This window comes from Anabrus simplex, chromosome 2 (assembly GCF_040414725.1).
Source record: "Anabrus simplex isolate iqAnaSimp1 chromosome 2, ASM4041472v1, whole genome shotgun sequence".
Taxonomy (NCBI): domain Eukaryota; kingdom Metazoa; phylum Arthropoda; class Insecta; order Orthoptera; family Tettigoniidae; genus Anabrus; species Anabrus simplex.
The window spans coordinates 536,516,348-536,541,902 of record NC_090266.1 but is presented as its reverse complement, the minus strand read 5'-3'; the positions used below and the strand labels follow the sequence as shown (position 1 = coordinate 536,541,902).

The 25,555-nt window shown below is 37.7% G+C and overlaps 1 protein-coding gene across 2 annotated transcripts in view; it reads right to left on the bottom strand.

The window, feature by feature from the left end:
* Positions 1-1,212: 1,212 nt before the first annotated feature.
* Rab7 (RAS oncogene family member Rab7) overlaps positions 1,213-25,555 on the bottom strand; it is a 214,614-nt gene continuing 190,271 nt past the window's right edge. For both annotated transcript variants that reach the window (XM_067140910.2, XM_067140911.2), the window contains exon 6: positions 1,213-3,659. The gene's annotated coding sequence lies outside the window, so the exon portion shown is untranslated. The remainder of the gene's footprint in view (positions 3,660-25,555) is intronic.

Genomic DNA, 25,555 nt, shown 5'->3' with positions numbered 1-25,555 from the left:
ATTGATGGGCTGATAGTTGGAGATGTCACAGACTTCCCTTTCTACTTTTAACATTAAAATGTAAGCTTCACTTTAAAGTCACTGCTAATGAAGCAAGTCTAGTTAAGCACTGTATGAAATTTTTGTTTAATTTTTAGAATGTGAGTCCTCTTCAGTCATCAACATATTTCAGTAAGTGTGGACAGCCAATCTTGTGGGGTCTCCAGTAGCATATTTAAATGTCACTTTCAGACATCAACACTATTTAGCTTATCTACTGTTGGTCCCCGGATTCACATCTTCCCACTCCTATCAAGAGATTCTATATGTTCATTCCTCCTGCTGTATCTTGGAAAGATTAAATCAATAGCACAGTCACACTGCATTAAGAGAACTAACCCATATCTTTAGACTTGTTTGAAATGAAGAACCCAGAAAATAATATCTGAACTGCACTGGAAATGAAATATTTAGAAATCAAATTGTTGACAAAGAATTATGACTAAATAGTTTTGTACTAAGTGATTTTATTTTATTTAGGTAACTAGAAAAATTAACATTTCACAACATTTCCATAAGTGGATATATATAACTGCAGGTCTGATAATCTGGTTATACAGAAAATTTTACTGAAACAGTACACAATAGAAAGGTTTCACATCTCTCCAACTCACTTTGCCTAGTCAGGTTTTGAAGTAATATTGTGGTAAATATTGCAACTACATTACAACCACCCAAATTTGGCATTTGGAACATACAATCCTATTATTTACCTGTGATAATTTTCTATTGTGATTCAAATTGGACAATTAAATAAAGAAATATATCACTTAAATTAACATGATGTAAAATATACTGACAGTTCTGTTCTTGTACCTGAGATATGCAAATATAAGACTGTATTTTTGCTATTTCAAAATTTTAATTGGCTGTTCACAATGAGAATGGCTAAATGAGAAGTATCAAACTTTGTAGGTTTAATACCAGAAATTGAGACTACTCTTCAGTATACTTAAAATGAAACCAGTGAAAATTATGTAGAAATATCGGTTCATCTACAGACTTTACAGATTCCTATTGCTACTTTCTGGTAACCCTTTGACCGCATGGATGTTTGTCGATATATATGTATATCATACACACACAAAATCAATATATTTACAAGTAGGTTTCTAATAAGTCTGTCTGATCCTCCAGAGTAAAATGCACATTTATACACTAGTGTCATGCCAGTTTTATTTTCATTTAATGTTTTTTTTTTTGGAGGTGCTTCAACAGCAAGATGAACATCAGTCTTTCAAAAATAACTTCTTTAGTCTTTTTGGAACAATGCCATTAATGCTGCTTTTATTGTGTATTATATTATATAAAATACAACAGCCGGCACATTATGTTGTCAAATAGAGACGTGTTGTGGGGAGGACAAAGAAGAGTCTAGAATATTGGTTTCTAAAAGAAACAGTGTTACTTGCACAATGGATCACTGAATAAAGGACAATTTCTAAGGCAAACAAAAAGATAAAATGAGCCACAGAAGCCAGTGAGTTAGTAAATATTTGCCCAATAGAAGTCACTGAATGCATTCAAGTAAATTATGCACCAGCAGCATCACAATTTTCATAGTAGAAGTCATATAAAAGAGACTGTAAATTAAATTGTGAACCGATATATTATTCTTGATAATGATTCAAACACAAGAATTCCAAAAATATCTCAATACTTAGCCCCTACTATAAATCCCATAAATCATAACATATCACATACGTTACTTTGAACTTACAACCGAGATCTTTGTAGAAAGTTTCAAATTACATCATATCCTTACACACGCCCTTAAGAATCATAAAAAAACTTACTGAAAAAGCAGCTTTAAGGATTAAGCTTTAAGTTACTTAGTGGCATCTTACTAAGAAACAGTTCAATCATACAAAAAGTTTGCATCCTACAAGTGTATTTTATTTCCACATTATTTACAATCACATTTCTCTACACATTCAAGAACAGAAAGGAAACATATTTCCACAGTCCTGAAGCCTCTTGAACAACTAGAGAAAATATAATTATGAAGAGTTGGTGTTAACTCAAGATGAACTAAATTTCTCTCTAGTAAAGAAAACAAACTCAAGAGTATCAATTTAATACTCAGCTTTCCTTTAATTTTAAACTTAATGGTTAGCAACTGCAAAACATTTATTGAAATGCCATTCAAATTTAGATGAAAAAAAAAAAAACCACCCAATTTTAAAAGACCGCTCCCACTTATATATGTTATACTATGACACTGAAGTTGTTTTCAAGATCTTTTCAAAGATGTATAATCATTTTCTCAAAACAAAATAATTGAGTATCATAAATAAATGTCAATAACAATTTTTAAGGTTGAAAATTTTATTCCCATGTAATTTATTCTTCAGAGACCTTCAACACTAAGGAACAAAAGAAATATTTCACCATAATTCATTATTCTCTTTAATTCTGTATCTCACACATTCACACAATAAAGGTGAGGTTTACAATTTTGATTTCCTAGATATGAAGCAAGGCCTCTTAGATACACTAATCAATGATTCTCTTCCATATACTCTCACAAATCTCATACATTCAGACCACTTCTATATAACTATATTCCTGTACACATTTATATATTTATACAACACTCATGAAAAGCACAACATGCAAGAATAATCAGCACTCATGTTTTGATAACAACCACCTTTTTATTCAAAGACTTATGTACACACACTCACACAAACATAACTTGAGGGGTTGGTAATAAGAAAGAGCAATAACTAATTATGCAGCTCAGCTGGCCAAAAGAAGTGAGAATCTCTTAATCAATATAAACATTTGATAGTTATAATTAAGCAATATTTCTTTAATCAGCTTTTTAGTACAGTTTTATCACCAAACGACTGCTTCAAAACACATAAATACAGCCCTAGACAGACAATAACAAAAATAATTTCTCTATCACACTTCAATAACAAGGAAATGGCTATCACTAAGGAGAGTATTCAAGCAACAGAATCGCCTACAGACTTTGAGAAGCTATGGTGATATTTCATTAATAGAAATCATTAAGAATATATAATATAAATAATAGATACTGTAGCGACATTCCTCTGGCCAACCTTATATGAGTTTAAGCAATGCATTTCATTTCAATTGAAGGCTGATTCAACACATAATTACACAACTGTGAAACCTTGATACTAAAATATGCAAAAGTTTAAAACAGATCATAATATTACAGAAAAATAAAATCAACCGGTACCTTAATATTTACAATGGTATTGACAGAGGCAAGAGCAAGGTTATTTCAGATATTAGGTGAACACTTGATATTAACAAAGAATCCACAGAAATTAACAGATAATCCTGTAGATTTTAACTTGCCATAGAATAACTCTGTAAGGCTCTTCATTTTACAAAAGACAAAAAAGAGACACTTAAAACAGCAACAAAGTTATTCTCTCTTATTTTTTATTTACTTTCTCATATGGGAGGCAGGGAAAGAAGGGGTAAGATTTTTTCACTTTTGTAGGTATCAACAAAGGTTTATTTGTCCAGTAAGAAACACCTTTGTCAATGTTTCTTCACTTATAGTATCGGTCTTGATCACACTGCTTCCCAAATCACATTTAGCTTGATCAAGCAGGATGCTTCTTCAAATGTCATACCTGAAATAAATTTTTGTACCATCAGTTAAAATTCATCCATTTATAAGTATAAGAAAGATTATAAAGACAGTTATCCATTCAAGGATTTCCTGGGGACAGTGAAAAAAATACCTATGGAGACTTGCAAAAATTCAGTACTCTTGGAATGTAGAAAACAGGATCAGTATTACAATGAAATATACGTAATAGGAATATCACAGTTATATTTAAACAAATTTCTTAACCCCAATACCATCAAGCTCTTTTAAATAAAATTTGAACATTTATTTCAATCATCAATTTCCCATCTTCAATCATTAAAATAAAACAAACCGGGCAAGTTGGCCGTGCGTTTAGAGGCACGTGGCTGTGAGCTTGCATCCGGGAGATAGTGGATTCGAATCCCACTGTCTGCAGCCCTGAATATGGTTTTCCGTGGTTTCTCATTTTCACACCAGGCAAATGCTGGGGCTGTACCTTAAGGCCATGGCCCCTTCCTTCCAATTCTTAGGCCTTTCCTATCCCATCGTCGCCATAAGACCTATCTGTGTCGGTGTGACGTAAAGCCACTAGCAAAAAAAAGTATTTGCAACAATTTAGTATTCGTGGAATGTAAAAATGTTATTACAATGGAATCTATTTAATAGGAATTTCACAGTTATATTCAAACAAATTTCTTAACTTCAACACCATAAAGCCCAATGTTAGATCTCTTACTGTAAATAAAATTTAAAAACCGATTCTGATAGTAAGCCTTATGGACTGAATACAGGGGCAGAAAAACTCTATTTAATCGTATATTAGACCCCCCCGCTGGCTTTGAGACGAAGAAAATGAAAAAAATAAATCTCGCATATAACACCCCCCAACACAATTCGTCACAGAAGAACGATTCCGCTTCGAAGCAGGTACCGGTACAAGTCTTATTGCAGCTCTGATGACATCGCACAAATTTGTGAATAGTTTTGTCCGTACGACCTACGCAATGAAAACGCGTTGAATCCATGCGGTACATCTGTGTTTTGTAGTTAAGAAATGTCCGCCTTCGTAGCGTAGGTCTACTGCAGCTCTGATGACATCGCACAAATAGGTGAATAGGCCTAGCTTCGTGTCCGACCCGCGCATTGCAAGCATGCATCAGTCATGCTATATGTCTGTGTATTGTAGTTAATAATGTCCGCCAGCGTAATGGTTAGCACAATTAGGCTAGTTGCTGTTCTCGGGAGTCTGACTTCGATTTCCGGTACCGTACTGCCAGAGATTTACGAATTGCAGGAAGGTTGATATGCGGTAAAAGCGGTACATTAAACTCTCCTCCACTGGGGGTGTGTCTAAAAAGAGCTGTATCAGCTTGGGATGAGGAAACGAGTTTACTTTTGTTGAGAAATATTCTCGGTTGTTGCTGTTTATACAGCAGGCGAGATCATTAACAAAGTGGTCGTTTAATATCTCGTAACTCGGGTCAATATAGGTATATATTTGGAGAGAAGCAAGTTTAAAACGTGATAAAAGCTATCCAATTAAAACGATTGTTCTACTCGCCAACGTACCGTTCCTAATAATAATTTTATGTCCCCACGTACTGGTACTTTAAACGAGTTTTGGAAATGCCAAACAAAACATACTAGGGTATGCGATAATAAAAAAAGAGACAACGAACATACGAAATTAAACACCTGTAGATATCCAGAAATGCGGTATATTTTCCTGTTATTTTTATTCTTTCTGTCGAGGAATTTTTGGCACTATCAGGGCGATAATATACCTGACCTAAACAATGTGCTCTGTCTTAAATCATGGACAGCTGTTTCATGGACTCTACAGTCGGGAACGAAACAGTGTGAATCTATTCCCAAACGGTTTCTGGAGATGGTCTCTGATATTCCCAATTGGTGTATATGTAGCAGAAGCCACTCCTTCCGAATAAAGCCGTGCTGTAGAAGGCATGCCAAACCATCAGCTGATAACTAGCGTGTATTACGAGTTGTACTTCCGAATGTAATACATAGGAACTGGAAACATTCTTTTGATAATGGACTTGTCTCAAAACCAGACTGTTGCTATACGAGGCTACAAGGCTAACACACATCTCTATTCCCTCACAGGAAGTATGTGAGTGAGATTATTGGTCTCTGATAAGCCTTCCGAAAGTAGTATGAGCTCATGCTCCACACATGTGAATCAGTCATGCACTTAGATCCGATTACTTAGCAAATGCATAGATTATGCAAAGTGGAATGCTATTTTTATCGAATAATAAATTAAAATCCGCCAGAATTGTCTCCAAATGCCTCCTAAAATTTCTAGTAAAGTCACTAGTCACCATCTTTGATATTCTGTCCAAAAAAAACTCCAAGTCTAGCTACTAGTCTCTAAAATAGACTAGACTGATGTGAACGAACATGAACATAGCACGCGAGAACGGAAGATTGACTATCTATATATGCATCGCGATATACAGGCTTCAATAAACCTTGCACATTTGCGCGCATTTCTCGTATTAATAAACATCAATTTCATTTGAGAGCGGCCAATGAGCAAAGGACTTCCGGCGACCTCCGTAAAAGCTGAAATGGCGGGATTTGAAAAATGCTTGAAGTTCAACAAAAAAAATAAACTAAAATCGGGAGAAATAATAGAATAATCAGGGAGGCAGGAAAAAGTGTCTAAAATCGGGAGTCTCCTGCCTAAATCGGGAAAGTTGGCAGGTATGCTAAAAAGCTTTTTAAAATTCTGCCTTACCTGAAAATTATAGATATAAATTTTCATACTGCTTACATTTCCATCAAAATTATTTCTTGCTTATTTTGTGAATATGCCTGAAATTAATTGGTACCAAATGTGCAACTTACCCGAATTATATATTTTTTCAAATATCGCAGGTGGTTATGGACAACCCTGACCTGCAGTCAGCATGTTACTGAGAAACACTGATAATGATCTTTCCAAGTAGTCTTAAAATTTTCATTAGGGTACATTATGTATTGTATATTTAACATTATGAATTCTTTAATTTGAAGGTGTCTAAACCTCTGTTGATTTTCAATTTAAATACTGCTTGGGAAGTGAGCAGCTCAGGATTAAATTGCTGACTTGAGGGGTTAATGGCTTGGTTGCAACTTTATTACCTTGCCCATAAAGGTGTCGCTAGGTTGATGTTGGACTGTGCTGAACTTCGTGTTTTCCTGAATGATGGGATGCCAGGCAGGAAGGCCATATATAGTAGTGGGACATACCATGGAAATATACATCGCTCAGAGTGCATGGATTCTAGACCTTTGAAAATTACGATGGATGAATCCTAGTATCCTAACGTCTTAGTTTAATCTACGTGTACATTCCACGACGTTGGTGGAAATTTATTTTCCCAGCATGCCACACTGTCTAGATCTCTTTGACGCAATTTAATGTTTTTGACATTTATGACTAAATTAAGGAGGCATCTGCAGACTGTGCTATAAGTGATGTCATGCAGTCTCGAAGAAAAAGCCATGTTCAACAAAGGCCCAATCACCGAGCCCTGTAATACTCCCAAGGTTACCACTGTGTTTGGAGACCAAGCACACAGGAAGAATTTTGCCACACAGTAAAAGGGTATGAGCAGAAGGCTGTTTGGCCATACTCAATCTTGTATATTTACATTTGCTAACACATTGCAGACTGGGTGCTCATCACACTGCTCAACCCCTGTGCCTGGCCATTTTTTGTGTAACGTATTGCTACAGCACATGCACAAACAAAGGAGTCCAGCTTCACTAACCTTTTACTGATTATGGTGAAATTTACAGCAGACCTTTGGTAAGAGTCCTAATAATGTTTCCTGGTGTGGTATCTGCTCATGTCTATTTCTACTCATTGTATATGGTGATTTCAATGAGGGGATCAGTTGAGCAGCAGTCTTTCCAATACAACTTTTTTACCTGTCCCACCAATATAAACAAAGCAAAAAATTATCTTATTTCACTACTAGTTACATCAGTCCACTTCAAGCTCTTAGGGGATATTTTGTGTGATGAAGCAGTTTGCTGCTGATACAATTTCGTCTGCTCAGCAACAAGTTCAAAGAAATCACCACAAAAAATAAGCCCTACTACTTCGTCAATATTCCGAGGTTCATCAAGTCTTACCGTTGTGCCAGGAACTCCTGGGAAATCCTCTGAAGTCTGAACTATTATTTTCTATGCATTCGACAGAAGAAATAGACATATACATCCATTTACACTCGCATCACTTTCAGCCTCGTTCTCGACCAACTCCAGTTTGCGTTGTTTTGAGGGCGTACATCATTATTATCAACCGAGACACTTTTGTCAAAATAACTTTCAATATCGAACTCGCGATCGTCAACGTGACTGGGGCAATCCGGTTACATATCCGCATATAATTAATTAAAAATCTTGTCTGTGTTTAAGCTCGTGTTCAGTCATAAAACAGAAGAATGTAAGGCAAAAGCTAGCATGGAATAACACAAAAGCTTCAACACAGATTCTAGTAACCCTGACTGCCAGCTAGTTTCAGAAGTTTCGACAGATGTCACCGAACATACGAGTCTCGTGAAGACTAGTTAACTCTTCTCCCATTCGCAACGCTCGGCCAGCGAAACACAAGTTAACTCTTCTCCCGTCCGCAATGTGTTAACATTCAGAGTCGCTTTACATCACACCATATACTGCCATACGGTCTAGATCTGCTTGAAGTGCTTTTCTTTTTTTTGCTATTTGCTTTATGTCACACCGACACAGATAGGTCTTATGGTGACAACGGAACAGGAGAGGCCTAGGAAAAGGAAGGACGGGGCTGTGGCCTTAAGGTACAGCCCCAGCATTTGCCTGGTGTGAAAATTGGAAACCACGGAAAACCATCTTCAGGGCTGCCGACAGTGGGGCTCGAATCCACTATCTCCCGGATGCAAGCCCACAGCTGCGCGCCCCTAACCGCATGCCCAACTCGCCCGGTGACAATCCAGTTCAGAAGCAGCATTCTGCACTACGTCCTCTCTGGCACTGTTGTTGAACCTCAGCATCCAGACCACCATTCTGAGGATTCTTGAACACCGGGAAAAGAATCTTAAATACCACTGCTTTTCCTGGGAGACAAGCATAGTATGAAAGTCTGTCAAGAGCACGTGAGCACATCCCATTTCCCCTTCCTGTCTCGGTTCTCCTTCTCTGCCACAACTGGCTTATTATTAACGTCTAGCATCTATGACAAATACTTCATTCTCAAATAGTGTAGCATTCTTCTTTTCACATCGTTGTACTTTGATTACGTATATACGTATATTACGTATTTATTCCTTTATTGATCATGCAAAACCTACAGATTACTGATGAATACCGAGGCAAGAGAAGCAAAGTTTACTTCATAATGCAATTTGTGCGAGGCACATGGGGACTTCAACGCAAAGTATGAAGGAAAGTATACCATTCCGTTCTCGTGCAACGACTGTCAGTGGCAGTTTCTCACATTTCAACAAGATGAAAAAACACCTGTGAGTTGGATTGCAAAATACAGTGTTTCCAGGAATACTGTAAATATTGTGTCTTATCATTTGGAAGGTAAAAAACTCATGATCCCCTCATGACAGCATTTCTGCAGGTAGAGGGCAATTATGAATGTGAAGTATAAATTTCATCATTACTATTATTATTATTATTATTAGTATGCTAAGGATCCTATAACCATACCATGCTAAGGCCCTTCCTATTTATCTTACGAGTGCATAGTTCGAACTGAGCTGACACATAGGCCTACTGACGAACAGCCAAACGAACAAACATTTTCTATCACAAATCTGGCACGTAGCTTAGTTGCGTGATGTTTTGTTTCACTTCCCTTATCACCTTGATTGCTTGTTAACACAATTCACACACTTTATTAAAACTAAATTTTCAGTAACTTTAACCCATTCACACCAAACCCGTATATGAGGCTATTGGTATCAAAAGGAGCGATCTCCACCTTCCTGCACTTTACAGTGGAAGTGATTTTTTATCTAATGCATTTCTATTCACTCTGGCTGGGTGATTTTTATTTTATATACACAACAGACAGGCTGTGAGCGAGTAATCAAAGAAAACCTACCAAATCAATAATGGTTAATTAGGTATTTTAAATTGTATTTCGGAGATTGTCCCTTTTCATACAAACTTTCAGATTTTCATGGATATTGCTCTTTTTGATCCCAACATGTAAGGAGATCGCTCTTTTTTGCTAATAACTTACAGAATTGTGATACGTACACTATTATTCTTTACAATATATTGAGAAATGTGACGAATAATATTACCTAGACTGCAAAAACGGAAGACCACCAGCATGAAACACATCAGTTTAGATTTGCAAACAATCTTATTGCCAATATATTCAATATAATTTATAATAAAATTTATAAACTAACATCCTTCAGAAAGTCAGTAAAAAGAAGGAAGAGAAGTCAGTAAACTAAGGATAGCTGTTATAATAAAGTGCCCTGTAATTCGGACATGCCTGCTTCAACAAACATTTTGAAGATTAAACAATCAAAACACACATTTTAACATTTGGATTATAGTAGCAGAGCGTATCATGTTCACTGGTCGAAACTTAGATATGAACTAGACGATTAAAAGAGAGTCAATGTCGTCAATGTTTTCACATAAAACATCTTGCAGATTTTCGCCACCTTCATACTCTCCGTCCGCTCTCAGCAGCACATCCACGTAATACCGAAGTTCGGGAAGTATTTTCCAGTCTGCACCGAAATGGGATGACAAAAGCTTCGAAACGTCGCTTAGTTTAGCCTTTGATAAGTTGTGTACGATGTTTCCACATCTTTCCACGGGGTTTATGTCATATGGAACAGTTTTTCTTCGTGATGAACATGGACTTTTTAGTGTCAATACGGTATGCTGTCTCCCCTCTTACTTTTATATTGCACTTCTTGACTCCCCGCATTAGTATTATGCGCTTGCTTGGAGCAAATTTGAAGTGCCATGATCCAGTTGGCTTCAGAACAGCATCTGTGCTACTTTTCCAGTAGAAAACTTGACAGTCTTCCCCAAGATTAATGACCCTTCCATACTTTGCAACTATGTCCTTATAAGCTGCTGGAGTAATGATCTGTCTCTCATTCTTGATGTCTTTTTCAATACTGCCAAATACACGATCAGGAGGGATGAAAGAATGACCTCGTACAGGGAACACAAGTTCAATCCATGCTATGTTACCTGCAGCAGTCAGAAGCCATTTACCGCACATGGCAAGGAAGTTCTTGTTTTTATTTTGACCCCCACACGAGTCTCACTTCCTTATAATCTGTCAAGTCAGTTTTCGTCAGCCTATCATAAACCACTGATGCAATCTGATTAGACCCTTTTCCGTACTGGTCCTCCGTCCAGCAATAACAAAAAACATTTTCCTTAGTAAGCCTTGAACTATAGCAAACGTGTGAAAGTAAAGTTGACGGGAGTAATACGCCTCCTGATCTGGGACGTGGGGTAAACACTGGTTTTTCTGCATGTGAAAGGACAATACAAGAGTCTCTTCTCCAGCATCTCTCAGTAGTGTAAAATGCCTTCGGTTTTAGTTTGTGGACACGCTTGGTTATCATTTCATTTCGTTTTGTGGAATCTTTCTCTTGTTTTAGACGCTCATCAAGTTGTATGCAGAGGGAGCAACAGTCCTTACTGGGAGTCTTGAAACCAAGATTAAAACAAGTGTTAAAAACCATTCGGAAATAAGACTTTGTAGTTCCTCATGCTTGATCTGTAACCCTATTATTGTACATGGCAGACAGTTTGTTTACACTTAATTCAGAAGGCAAGTACTTTCTCAGCCTTGACTTATTGTGGCAATAGTGGGATTCAACACATACTATGGAAGAAATAAACTTCACAACGCTTTCCTTTTCTGGCCGGAATATTTGCGTCTTCCTATCACCCGTGCGATTTTCAACAGGGGCGTTACTAGTTTGCGCGTGTATGTTTTAGCTATAGTATCAACACGCTTCCTGGAGCCATGAAGGATATTCAGAAACACTTGCTGACATACTGGAACCTTCATACCTTTACTGTTCTGACGTAAAATTTAGTTTGAAATTGCTTTCCTGTATGTTTTTCATTCTTTGGCTGCCTCCTCTGCACAGATACTATTTCAATGTACTTACAACTAAAAGCATTTTGAGCACTAAGTTTTTTGCAGTGGTACTGTTCATGGAACACCTTTATTTCATTCATGGATAACGTCCCACATCTGAATGCTTTTCTTGTGTTTATCTTTACATGTAGGTGGTGTAGGCATATCCTTCGGGGCATACCTATTTAGGAAAAAACGAAAATAAATTAGTTCTCTTTTAAACATTACATTGTGCAGAAATTTTTTCAATGTTGAAGGCATACCCCTCCTGTTTCTCCTGACGGTACCACACGTGTTGGTTTTGTTTTTTTGTAGGTGATCGTACAGTTGTGGACTTTAATACCAGTTATCTATCCACAATGTATGTCCTTTCTGCAAGTACCTTTCAATTAGCGTCAAGACAACTGCACCTGATACCCAAAATTCACGTTCAGGAATTATTTCTGTAGTTGACCCTGTGTAAACAATAAAATCCAGCACGTAACTGGTCTCACAATCGCAGATAAATGTCTTTATTCCAAATCTGTGTCTCTTAGATGGGATAAACTGAATGAATGAAAGCCTGCCTTTGAAAAGCGTCAAACTTTCATCAATGCAAATGTTTTCAAACGGGGTGAACGTTTCTCTAAATTTGTTTCTGAGATGGTCAATAACAGGCTTTATTTTACATAGCCGGTCACCTTCAGGCTGACTTGTTGTCAATGAAATGTAACAACCGCAATAATAAAAGATACCTGTCTCTAGACATGAAATCCGAGAACTGCAGGGTCATTATTAGAGGATCAGTTGACCAGTATTCAAGAATTGTAAGTTTCTTCATTCTTGCCATAAGCATTGTCACGGCAAAAAAGACGTACAGTTCTTCAGGTGTGGTTTCCCTCCATTTCTGTAGCCTAGAACTTGGAGACGGTGGCATTGTTTGCGTAACAAATACGAAGTACTTGTTTGTTTCAACTGCTATATGCTCCATGATTTCTCGTGAAAAGAAGCACTGAAATACATCTAAAACCACTGGTTCATCATGAATCACACCGAATGGTATACCCGATGAACTGTCATCAAAACTGTGTATTACAGGACTAAACATATTACCCATGCGCCATTGAAATAAATCTGGTTCGGAAGAAATTCTTTTCCTGGTTTGTGGAGCTGGTACTTGAGGCTCAGCACTATCACTGTCATCACTGTCACTAGAACTGTAATCACTACCCAAATCACTGATATCTGAGTACTCGTCTTCTGATTCAAGGGTATTCACAGCTTCTATAAGTTCGAACTCAGAAAGAACGTGCCGTCCGCTACTTGAAGCCATTTTTACAAACCCTGGATACAGGTGCTTTGCGGGACTGCCAACCTAGGTTGCGCGCTGAGCTGAGTGCATTATTTCAGATATTTGACCGTAGATAGCGTTAAAATGCAGTCTCCGTTTTGACTGATGGCCCATTATACTGCTAAAAGATTTAGCTTGCTGCCTCTCAAGTTTGAAAAACAAAGTTAACTCCAAAGGTATACATTTCCTGTTCAGAACTTTAGCTAAAGTTACCGACGAGATATCTCGGGCGCAGCAAGGACGTGACGCATTACCACGCCCGAGATATCTCGGGAAGCAGTGTCAAGGTTAATAACTGATAAAATAATGAGGTTATGATCAGTTCATAAGTCCATTTCCCAATTGAATTTCTACCCGGTAAAAAAAAAAAAAAAAAAAAAAAAAAAAAAAAAAAAAAAAAAAAAAAAAAAAAAAAAAATTTACTGACTGAATGTTATTATGTCAGTTTTTTTTTTTTTGCAACAACCGATTTCCATTTCCTCTGATCATGGGTCCGTTTCCTCACTTTTGTGGGTGACGTAGGGGTCACGTTTTGCGGTAGCATGTCCATAGTAGAAACACACTGAAGAAAGCTACAGTTTGTTTTGATAATATAATATGTTCGTGCACGTTCATATACTTTCAAAACACCGAAAATACCTCCAGTATAACTCTAAAACCGAAAAATAGGCATGCATAAGCAAGACAGTCTTAATTTATAACTAAATGGAACCAATATGGCAGCACTCACATGACGTGAGCAGAAAGAGCTGATTGGTAGTTCTGGAGATTGTCCCTTTTGATCCCAACAGATGGCGAAGATTGTTCTGTTTGAAAGTCACAGTGTACTTTTGTGTTGTGAAACGATGGGAATTGTTCTGTTTGAAAAAGGCAAACAAGATAGGTTTTTTTTTTTTTTTTTTTTTTTTTGCTAGGGGCTTTACGTCGCACCGACACAGATAGGTCTTATGGCGATGATGGGATAGGAAAGGCCTAGGAGTTGGAAGGAAGCGGCCGTGGCCTTAATTAAGGTACAGCCCCAGCATTTGCCTGGTGTGAAAATGGGAAACCACGGAAAACCATTTTCAGGGCTGCCGATAGTGGGATTCGAACCTACTATCTCCCGGATGTAAGCTCACAGCCGCGCGCCTCTACGCGCACGGCCAACTCGCCCGGTCAAGATAGTTTTATAGACGGCTATGAATACAATACAACGGTATCAGTAACTCATTTCCAACGAAAAGTGGAGACTGCTCCTTTTGATACCAATAGCCTCATATATACATTATTGAACACTGTGCCTCATCTGCCAAACCCATATATATATATACATACATACGTTTTGGTGCAGTGTGTACTTCACCGATCTTACAAATGTACGCGACATAGTGTCACGCTTTGAGATTCCGTGGAAATGCTCAAGGAAGTTCTGTACGGCAGATATACCATTCCATGTTTTGAAAACGATCTGGTGTTATTTCAGCTTCATTGGAGTGGAACATCTTTCCCGCTTACGTATAGCCATCATGGCGTCTTGAAGTATACATTCATCTCTTGTTCACGAAGAAATTGAATTTTTTCACCATAAATAGTGATTCTGGAGTGCTATATTTTGATAATGAAGATTGAGAGTATCTAAGTGGCGATACTGAACTACAAGAAAGGGTGAGATAAAATCGTAATGATGAATCTAATACGGAATTGTCACACTGTCCTCGGATAAATTATTTTTCCCCAAATGTAAATGATTTTGATAATACCGGTTCTTGGATCAACAATTTTACATTACATTTCAATAACAGTATCACCGAGCAGAGTAGCCGCGCATATTAGCATGCTACGGCTATGCAGCCAAGCTCTGCACGTGGCAGGAGAGCCAGCTGTCCTGAGAATGAATCTTTTTTTTTTGGTTTCCCTTTTGCACTCCCAAGCAAATGCTGGAACAGTTCCTATTCATAAGCCACACCCGATTCCTTCCACTTCCTTACCCAGTTTCATTCATTTCATATTCATTATCTTCTCAACTGCAGTTTGCATCAAGAAGGGCATCCGGCTGTAAAAGTATGGTGTAAAATATAACTTCATCCCTGACCCCGTATTGGACTGCGGGGCCAAGGAGACTATATGCATTCCATTAATTGTACCAGTAAACATGTATCTGTGAAAGTGCTTCTTCCTTGAAAGATGGCCCAGAGGGCTCACCTGGTCATCAAAACTCGGCAGTGAAAAGATTAAGGAGGCGTGTCATCAGAAACACGACAGTCTATGTAAACAACCACAGGACAGTATATACGATATACTGTAGTACCACAAGAAAACATGAAATTCCTTTCAATTCCGCGCAAGCCGTGTAAAAACTGTATGTAGAATGCTGGTCAGCTGCGCGTTTTTTTTCCACCACTTCTCCCACAGTCCACAGCGGATTCTCATCTCGTAGGCTACTGTAAACATTCAAAACTATTTGTTTACACTTCCTACTTAATTCCTGCCCCTCCCCCCACACTTTTAATAGCTTTAAAGTATTTCACTGGTGACTCAAGCATCACAGCATCACCCACATGTTGCTCACAACTAGCAGCCATTATGAATACTGAGCATGTTATTGTAGCCAGTACTGCCAATAGTTTTCTTGGATCCATCTTCAACGTCATAAAGATTATGTGAACTGTCGGAATGAACTCTAACAAAGCTTAATAAGTATACAATGCAAAAAGATATCAAGCTAATGTTAAATAATTGTGCATTTTGCTACAAATACCACAGAGAACAATAACAATTCACAGCCATCTGCATATGAAAGATAAAGAGTCTGTAACGAACCCAAATAACATACAACTAGTGAAATATTTTCCATATTTTTACAGGGTAAACATTTTTAATTTACATTTTTAACTGGTTAGAATATCCAACCAAACTTAGAGAAGCTCCTGACTTCAGAAACAAGCAACAAACCTGACAATAGCTGCTGATCATCTTTCCATGTACGTGTGACATTTCGTCCTTCCTCATCGATCTTAACATTTTCCTGGAAATTTTTCAATGTTGCAATTTCAATTTCCTTCTTTATCTTGTTTACCGCCTCATTGACCAGAAGTCTGGCTAACATCAAAGGAACCACTTAGGTCTTGAGTTGACTCAGTATAGTGGCAACAAAGCCTATTTTTCTTCTTCTTCTTCTTAAAACTCCCCTTCATTAATTTCTACAATGCGTGATGGCTAACTGTTTTTTTCCAACTTTAACCAAGCGGATCCCTCCCCACCAATGAGAAGAGACCAGCTGCCAAGTAGAGCAATCTAAGGTAGATCAGCTGGGTTGTCTGTGCCTGGGCTACTCTTATGGTTGGTTAGTGTTCTAATTTCTTTTACTCTGATAGTAATGAACACTCCCCAAGATTCCCCTCTTCTTATTCAACATAGAACAGAAGAAGTCACTCTGGTAGTACTCCGGTATCTCGTCAGATTCACGCTTTTCTTCACCGAAAAAGTGAGATGCGAGCCTATAGTGCGAGCTAGTAACTCCGGTCTTGGTATAATTACTTTCTTGAGGAGCTACCCTGGATTTTGCTATGACCAGTTGCACTTCAAACTCTTTTCCATTGAAAGATCGCAAGAAAATAGTGAGTGTAGAAGCTACTTGACTGGCATCACAAAATACAAGCATACTGTAAAAGGGTCTGTCCTCGCAATTAGAAAACCTTCTAGGCACTTTAATTTCAGCAACAGAGAAGAATTCATTTATCCACTTACTGAATTGGATTTGGGAGTCTTCACTTAGCAGATTATCACAACTTATTTTCTCTCTATAACTTTCCTGTAGTAAAATCCTAGGCACAATGGAAACAGGACAAATAAACCCAATTGGATCAAAAATACTTTGAGTCACCAACAAAACTGTCCTTGTGAGATCATCACAGCTATTTAACTTTACATTTTTATATGACAAAATATCAGCCACAGGGTCCCACAACAAACCCAAAACAGGTGTCACTTTGGGTGTTTCATCATCTACAAGACCGAACCTGGCACGCTTCCACCCTCTTAGGTCAAATTTTCCTTGCAACAGTACCTTCGACTCATCCATAAATTGTTTTTCTTCTGTGTTCAAGAAAGTGACGCAGGTGTCCATGTACAGGGAGGTTCTCAATTTATCTGTGGTTTCATGGAAGCATGAATTGTTTTTCAAGTGAAGGTCCAGTACGGCTCCAAGTAGTTAACTCCAAAAGCAACTCATTTGTGGCGCTATATTTTAAGAGTTCCCTCAGTAAAATTCTTCCACCACAGGAATTTCAAAAAGCTTCGATCCCTCTCAGACTGAGATTTGAATAATGGCCTTCTTTATGTCTGAGATCATGCCTATCTTGTTTAATTGGAACCGGTTCAAAATAGATGGTTTATTTGTAACAGATTTGGACCCTTTTCCAGACAGTCGAGTAGAGGAGTCCTTTCAATTTACCTGAAGTATCAAACTCTTCCTTAAAAACTCCTTGATGCGGCAAAAATTACCCAGCTTACCGAGAGCTTTCTTGGCCAACTTCTTCAGTTATTCCTTCCTTTTCCCAGTCCACGAGTACCTGCTGGTACTTCTCAAAATTTTCTTCCTTTATTAAGGAGTGTGTTGCAGAAATAACTTTTAATGCAACATCCTTGTTGCCTGACAATAGCTGCTGATCATCTTTCCATGTACATGTGACATTTCGTCCTTCCTCATCGATCTTAACATTTTCCTGGAAATTTTTCAATGTTGCAATTTCAGTTTCCTTCTTTGACAGCATTTCAGCAGGATCACAAATTCCAATGCTTTCTACATTCCATAGTTCACCCAAAGCAGCAGTTCTCACAAACAGAGAGTTCACCAAGGACACTATCCTTCAGTTTTCAGTTGTCTTCCAGATCTGTCCCATCATTGTCCAACCAAATGTGGTCCTAATCACAACCAATCCAGACCTCAACTTGATTGTGTCCCCAGTCAAACTACCCATAGTGTCTGCACCAATGAGTAGCTCAATCTCTGATGGCTCTGCACCAAAACCAGAGACAAATTTTATTTTCTCCGATTTCCTTCATTAAAGGGCCCCCTTTTAACCGCAGGATTATACCACAAATTACCTTTTGTCCCAACATCTTTACTTTGAGAAATTGAATGATGTATGTTGTCAACAGTTATCTCATACAGGTTTTGATCATTTGCACTGACTGAAGCACCCCCAAAAAGTTAGTGTTCAATTTTTTTCAATCTTTGGTTTCCGCAGCAGTTTTTTTTCCAACAAATAGGATCTCTGCAAGCCAGTATCAACCAATGCACACACAGCTTCTTTTTTTCCTTTTTTTTTTTCCCTTAATGATTTAACCTAACTATGAGAGTTTGCAACATTACTTCTGAAACATCACTAGTTTGGGCGTTAAGGGTTACAGCTGGGCCACCTGACAATTTTTAACCCCTTTCTTGGAGCTTTTTATCACCCCCATAACCCCATTTATTTACATCTAATTTGGGACTCATGATAGCCTCATGTTTACCTACTGCACACAAGACATTTAAATTTCATAATACAATTTGCAGCCCTATGTCCAATCTACATACATACATACATAATCATTATAGACTGTTATGCCATTCAGCGTTCAGTCCGCAAGCCTCTGTGAATTTACTAAACTTCGCCAAAATCCTCTATTTGCAACTAGTGCTGTGGCCTCGTTCAGTTCTATACCTCTTATCTTTAAATCGTAAGAAACCGAGTCTAACCATCATCGTCTCAGTCTCCCTCTACTTCTCTTGCCCTCCATAACAGAGTCTATTATTCTCCTAGGTAACACATCCTCCTCAATTCGCCTCACATGACCTCACCACCGAAGCCGGTTTATGCATACAGCTTCATCCATCAAGTTCATTCCTAAATTAGCCTTTATCTCCTCATTCCAAGTACCCTCCTGCCATTGTTCCCACCTGTCTGTACCAGCAATCATTCTCGCTACTTTCATGTCTGTTACTTCTAACTTATGAATAAGATATCCAGAGTCAACCCAGCTTTCGCTCCCGTAAAGCAAAGCTGGTCTGAAAACAGATCGATGTAAAGATAATTTCGTCTGGGAGTTGACTTCCTTCTTACAGAATACCGTTGATCGCAACTGCGAGCTCACTGCATTAGCTTTACTACACCTTGATTCAATCTCACTATAATACCATCCTGGGAGAACACACAGCCTAAATACTTGAAATTACCGACATGTTCTAGCTTTACATGTTACAAATTTCACATATATTAATTTTTTTTTTTTGCTAGGGGGTTTACGTCGCACCGACACAGATAGGTCTTATGGCGACGATGGGATAGGAAAGGCCTAGGAGTTGGAAGGAAGCGGCCGTGGCCTTAATTAAGGTACAGCCCCAGCATTTGCCTGGTGTGAAAATGGGAAACCACGGAAAACCATCTTCAGGGCTGCCGAATTTCATATTTGGTCCGTATTGAAATGTACATCAGTTTAAGATATTACCAAAATTTATTAGGATCAACCTATTCAATACAACTGAATTTCCAAAGTTAGGACTTACATCCTATTAAACTAAAATCTGAAGGGACATGTTTCGCACTTTAAAAGGGCATCATCAGCCTTTTTACACTCGTACTCAAAGATAAAAATCAGGATCCTGATTGTCATGGTAAAGAAATAGAAATGAGAATATAAGATTGGAATGAGTATTATACAATGTGAGAAATTGTTATGAGTTCTTAAATAATAATTTACAATTGAAATTTCATTTAAAATGTTTGCGAAGAAAAGGCTGAAGTTGGTATGATATTACACTAGTAATTTTCAAATAATTTTATAAAATAGACAAACTAGGCCTTAACCACATAATAACAAGAAGGTCTATGGCTAAAGTTGCCGTATCAAAGTTCGAGTGAAATTCGGCTGGAAGCAACTTGATTTACATGTTGAAGAGAAGGTTAAAGGTAGTGTTGGCTACTGAATGTATGATTCGAAGCAGTGTATCGATTCATTCAAGTGTCCGAGTGAATCGATTCACAGGAACGGCGAGCTCACGGCACATGATTCAGCTTACTCCCAGCGGACAGTGCTGAGTGGCGCACTCACTGGACGTCGACGGGGAGCCGAGCTTCCGCTGCAGCGAGACAGTGCATCATGGCACATCGAAAGAATCGTGAACGAGCGCGGCTCAGTGAGACACACGATTCCTTATCGGCTCACTGGACACGCGGAGAGCCGAGCTTCCGCTGCAGCGAGACATACAGCGAGCCATGGCACATCGAAAGAATCGTGAACGAGCGCGGCTCAGTGAGAGACAAGATACACACGGCTCCTTATCGGCTCACTGCAGCGAGACATACAGCGAGCCATGCTACACTGAAAGAATCGTATGCTATAATGGACTCGAGCTCAGCTCATTTGAAAATAATACCCATCTGCATTCGCTGTCCTCTTCTTACAGGGAGGTTTAAATAATAGATGGATTTATTTGCAGTGTTAAAAAGGTACTCACAACATAATTCTGAAGTAGCTAGTAAGTAGGCAGGCTATTAGGTTATACTATTTATTAGTTTAATGAATCTTAGTATTATAACTTAGTTGACATTTGACAATTAAACTCGACTCTAGCCTGCCCTATGACTATGAGTCATGCTCATGACCACTCAAAAGTACCTGTTTTGTATTGGGAAGAACGGCTCAGTATTCTCTCAGTTCATATGTCACATCGTTGCACAAGACTTCAATCATATGTGGACAGACGCAATAACAGTATGTTGAATCAGAAAACTAACGGGCTACTGTACATCTCGGGTAGCCTATACAAAATATGATTAATAAAAAAAATCCTCAGCTGATAGAAAAATACTTTTTTTAAAAATGACTGAGCGAGTTGTCGTGCGGTTAATATCGAGTGGCTATGCGCTTGCATTCGGGGGATGGTGGGTTCGAATCCCACCGTCGGCAGCCGTTAAGATGGTTTTTCCGTAGTTTCCCCATTTTCACACCAGGAAATGCTGGGACTGTACCTTAATTCAGGTCATGGCTGCTACCTTCCTAATCCTAACCTTTCCCACCCTGCGTCACCGGAAACCTTCGATATATTAGAGTAACTAGCATTTTTTCTAAGAAAGGAGTTCATAGTATGAAGACCAGATGGCAGCTGCGAGCACTGAATGCTGTTCCTGCTGTCTTACCAGCACATACTACACAGATGCAGTAGGAGCGGTGACCAATGAGCCGTGAATCGGATCACTGTATCGATTCAGTAACGTGAACGGAATCAAATGAATTGATTCAATAAAATGAATCTAATGTCCCATCGCTAGTTAAAGGAACTTAGTAGCCACTTAAGATGACACAAAATTTCTTGTTGAAAACTTGGAATATTAAACTGTAGTATGGCGCTATGTAGATTATAAAGTTGGATCCACTAATCCATTAATCTCGTTATTTACGAAGTGGGTTCGCGGTCTCCATAATTTTGTTCAAGGAGTGATAAAGAGTTCATAATTGAATGTTGCCGTATAGATCTTTGCTAACTCGTATACTGATAGTTAAATGGGAACATTCTTACTTGTTGTTGGCTGTAGTTTTGAATACAGATTAACTATTGAAGGATATATGGTGAAGAATCTGTAATGAAGAGAATAAAAAGATTTGAAGTTTAGAGGAAAAAATGGTTAAATTAGGCAAAATGATATGTATTCAATTACTTACGTTCTCGATTTTTGTGGTATGAACTGGTTGTCTGTATGGTCTCGGAATGAGTAAGATTTGAATGTCATGTGTTGTATTTGTGTGGAACTGAGGGATGGGGGGTGTGATGGAGGAAAGGAAATGGGCAGAGCGTTGAGCTTGCGCGCTATTGGCTGTTGAAGATGTGGAATTGAGGGAGAGGGGTGAAATGGAGAAGAGGTGGTAGGCGGAGGGTTGAGCTTACGCGCTGTTGGCTGTGGAAGATTAGCAGGGGCGGGGACGGAGGGAGTCACCTTTAAGGGAAAGCTGGGATCTTTATTGGAAGTTAGTTTAAGATTTTTAACGATTTTATTTAAATACGCGGGCTTCAAAAAGCAGATAAAGGACGATTGTCACTTTCCTGTTTTAAAGAATAGCTTTGAACCCCTTGCAAGTGGCACTCAAGAATATGTAGATAACAGCTCTGAAGTAAATTTGTTGGATGTTCGAAGTGAAAGTAACAAGTATATTGTAAAACCAAGTTGCAAAACCTCACGAAAATCTGTGAAGATAAGACTTTTTGCCGATAGTCAGGGGAGGAATATTGCTTCAGAATTAATTAGAAACAGTAAGCATAATGTTTCTGCTGTGATTAAGCCTGGTGCAAATTTTAATGACATAACCTCAGAAAGTAAAAAATACTGTAAACATTTAGGAGCTACGGGGGTTGCTGTTTATCTAGCAGGGACTAATGACGTGGGAAGAAATAACGCAAGGGGAATGATCTCTTCCCTCAGATCAAGACTCCAAGAGTTGCATCACACCAATGTTGTGGTATTTTCGGTTCCTCATAGAGACAATCTTCTGGCATGGTCTTGTGTTAACAAGGAGGTAAACAAGGTCAATGAAGAACTTTTGAAAATATGTAGGCACTTCAAGAATGTAAAATATGTAGATATAAGTAATTTAGGAAGAAGATTTTATACCTGGCATGGTCTGCACCTAAATAGGTTGGGAAAAAGGTATGTTGTAAATGGTATATTAGAGTTTGCTAATGCAATTAAAGATGTCGAGTGTAAAATTTTTCCTATTCCTAAAAAAAAACTAGAGAAAGTGACCGATGTAGGTCGGTCTGTTGTGTTAGAGTCAAGGAATGATATTAATGCTTATGATAGTCTAGACAGGTTAGGTACTTTTAAAACTGTATTGGAGAATAGTATTAATGTGCAAGGTAGACAGACTAGGTTAGGTTCTCATCAGTTCACTAAAATCAATGAACCAGTAGAAACAATCATGAGCAACATAGTTATTTTTCACATTAACTTACAGTCAATTAGAAATAAAAGGCCTACTGATGTTTTGTGTGTAAATGAGCACTGGCTGACTAGAGATGAGACCAATCTATATATACCTCATGATTTTGAATTAGGAAGTATTTTTACTAGAGATTTCCCACTAACACATGGTGGAGCTGCAATATATGTTAAGAAATCACTTAAATTTGAAGTAATAGATGTTTCCTCCTTTTGCATTAATAACCTATGTGAACCAGTAGCTATTAGATTGTGTGAATATGATTTTGTTGTAGTATCTGTGTATCGTGCCCCTAACACCAATGTAAAACTATTTATATTACAGTTAGAGAAGTTGATTTCTTATTTAACTTGTAAATATGATCAAAAGATTGCTATAGCTGGTGACTTTAATGTAAATATCTTAGAGGTATCACAAAATACTCAAAACTTCCTTAATATGTTAAGATCGCATGACTTATATTGTACACATGGTGAACCCACAAGAAATAATGCATGCCTAGATAATGTTGTAACCAATGTACACAAATCATTTTACAAATGTTCATTTCTAGGACAAGATATATTGTCAGACCATGGTGGTATTTGGGTTGAATTTAAAGTTAACTGTAAGAGAAGAGTTATCGAGTCATCAAAAGAAATAAAATGCATCAGACGTGTCATATCAATTAAAGGGGTTAATGAATTCCAAGACAAATTAATAAGAACAGACTGGACTAGCCTTTATGCCATGAATGATGTCAACTTTGCATTTTCTTATTTCATTAACATGATAATTATATATTTTAATTCAGCCTTCCCTGAAAAAGTTGTAACTATAAAGGCCAACAGCTCTAAACCAAGAAATAGAGTTAAAAACTGGTTTACACCTAATTCGGGTAAAATGTGTAGCATTATGTTAGCTTATTATAATAAGTATAAATTAAATAATAATTTAGAGGATAAACAAATATTCAAAAACTACAGGAAATTATATAAAAAACATATACATGAGGCTAAACTTGCAGCAAATGACAGGTATATCCAAAGTGCGAACAATAAATGCAAAGCTGCATGGTCTATCATAAGAAGTGCTAGTCATACTTTAAATAACAAAGATGTGATTCCTCTAGAACCTGATCAGTGTAATAGGTATTTTATCAATGCTCATGAAAGCTATCCTGATCACATGTGCATTTCATCAGATGGGGATGCAAGTAAACATAATTTCTCAGACTGGTTGCATAACTTTGATCTTCCCTCAAATGTATTGAATAATGATTTTAGGTGGGTGGAAGTAAATCTGCAAACAGTCAGAAGTATTGTCACAAATTTGAATTCATCTAGTACCCAAGACATTTATGGTCTCTCTAACAATACAATCAAAGCAGTTATTGACATGATATTAATGCCATTGACATTTTTAATAAATTTAATGCTTAGACAATGTGTTTTTCCTGAGTGTTTAAAGATGTCTAAAGTGATACCTATCTTTAAAAAGGGGGATAGAATGTGCCCATCAAATTACCATCCTATAACAATAGTACCATTCTGAGCAAAATTATTGAATCCTGTACATTTATACAACTCGACGAGTACTTTTTCAAAAATAATTTGCTTTACAACAAACAGTTTGGATTTAGAAAGGGTCATTCAACGATAAAAGCAGTTGAATGTGTCATCAAAGACATATTAAATAATTTTGAGAATAAAACAGTCACAGGTGCTACATTAATTGACCTGACAAAAGATTTTGATTGTGTCTCGCATGAAATCCTAATTCACAAGCTTGGTTATTATGGAGTAAGGGGTCATGAACTGAAATTAATGGCATCCTATCTTCATCAAAGGAGACAGATGGTGGTAATAAGTGATAAAAAATCTGGTATGGAAACAGTTAAAGCAGGTGTCCCACAAGGGTCTGTTTTGGGACCTTCCCTGTTTTTGGTCTATATCAATGACCTAGCATGTAATGTTCCCTGCACATCAGTTCTATATGCTGATGATACAACTTTCGTAAACAGTAATGTTGATATCACAACACTACAAAACCAAGTCAACACATCTGTTAAAATTGCTGAAAACTGGTTTCATCACAATAAATTAACTATTAATGTCACAAAAACAGAAAATATCGTATTTACCCTCGATCACACTGTAAATAATGGCTGCCATAATTCTGTTCAATTATTAGGCCTACATGTAGATACAAGACTTACATGGGAAATACATACATCAGAACTCTATAAGAGATTAGCCAGGGTGTGGTATCTGTTGCGGAAACTGAAAACCTGCATCAGTCGGGATATGCTACTTGCATCCTATCATGCTTTCTTTCACCCTCATATACTGTATGGGATCAGGTTATGGGGAAATTGTCTTATTGCTGGATTAGAATTTAGAGACTCCTGTAAAACTTCCTTTGTGAGCCTAAAAATTATGACAGTTCCCTGTTTATATATTCTTACAAATATTATGCATGTGAAAGAGAATCTTTCCAAATTTAAAGAAAGATCTACAGTTCACATGCACGACAC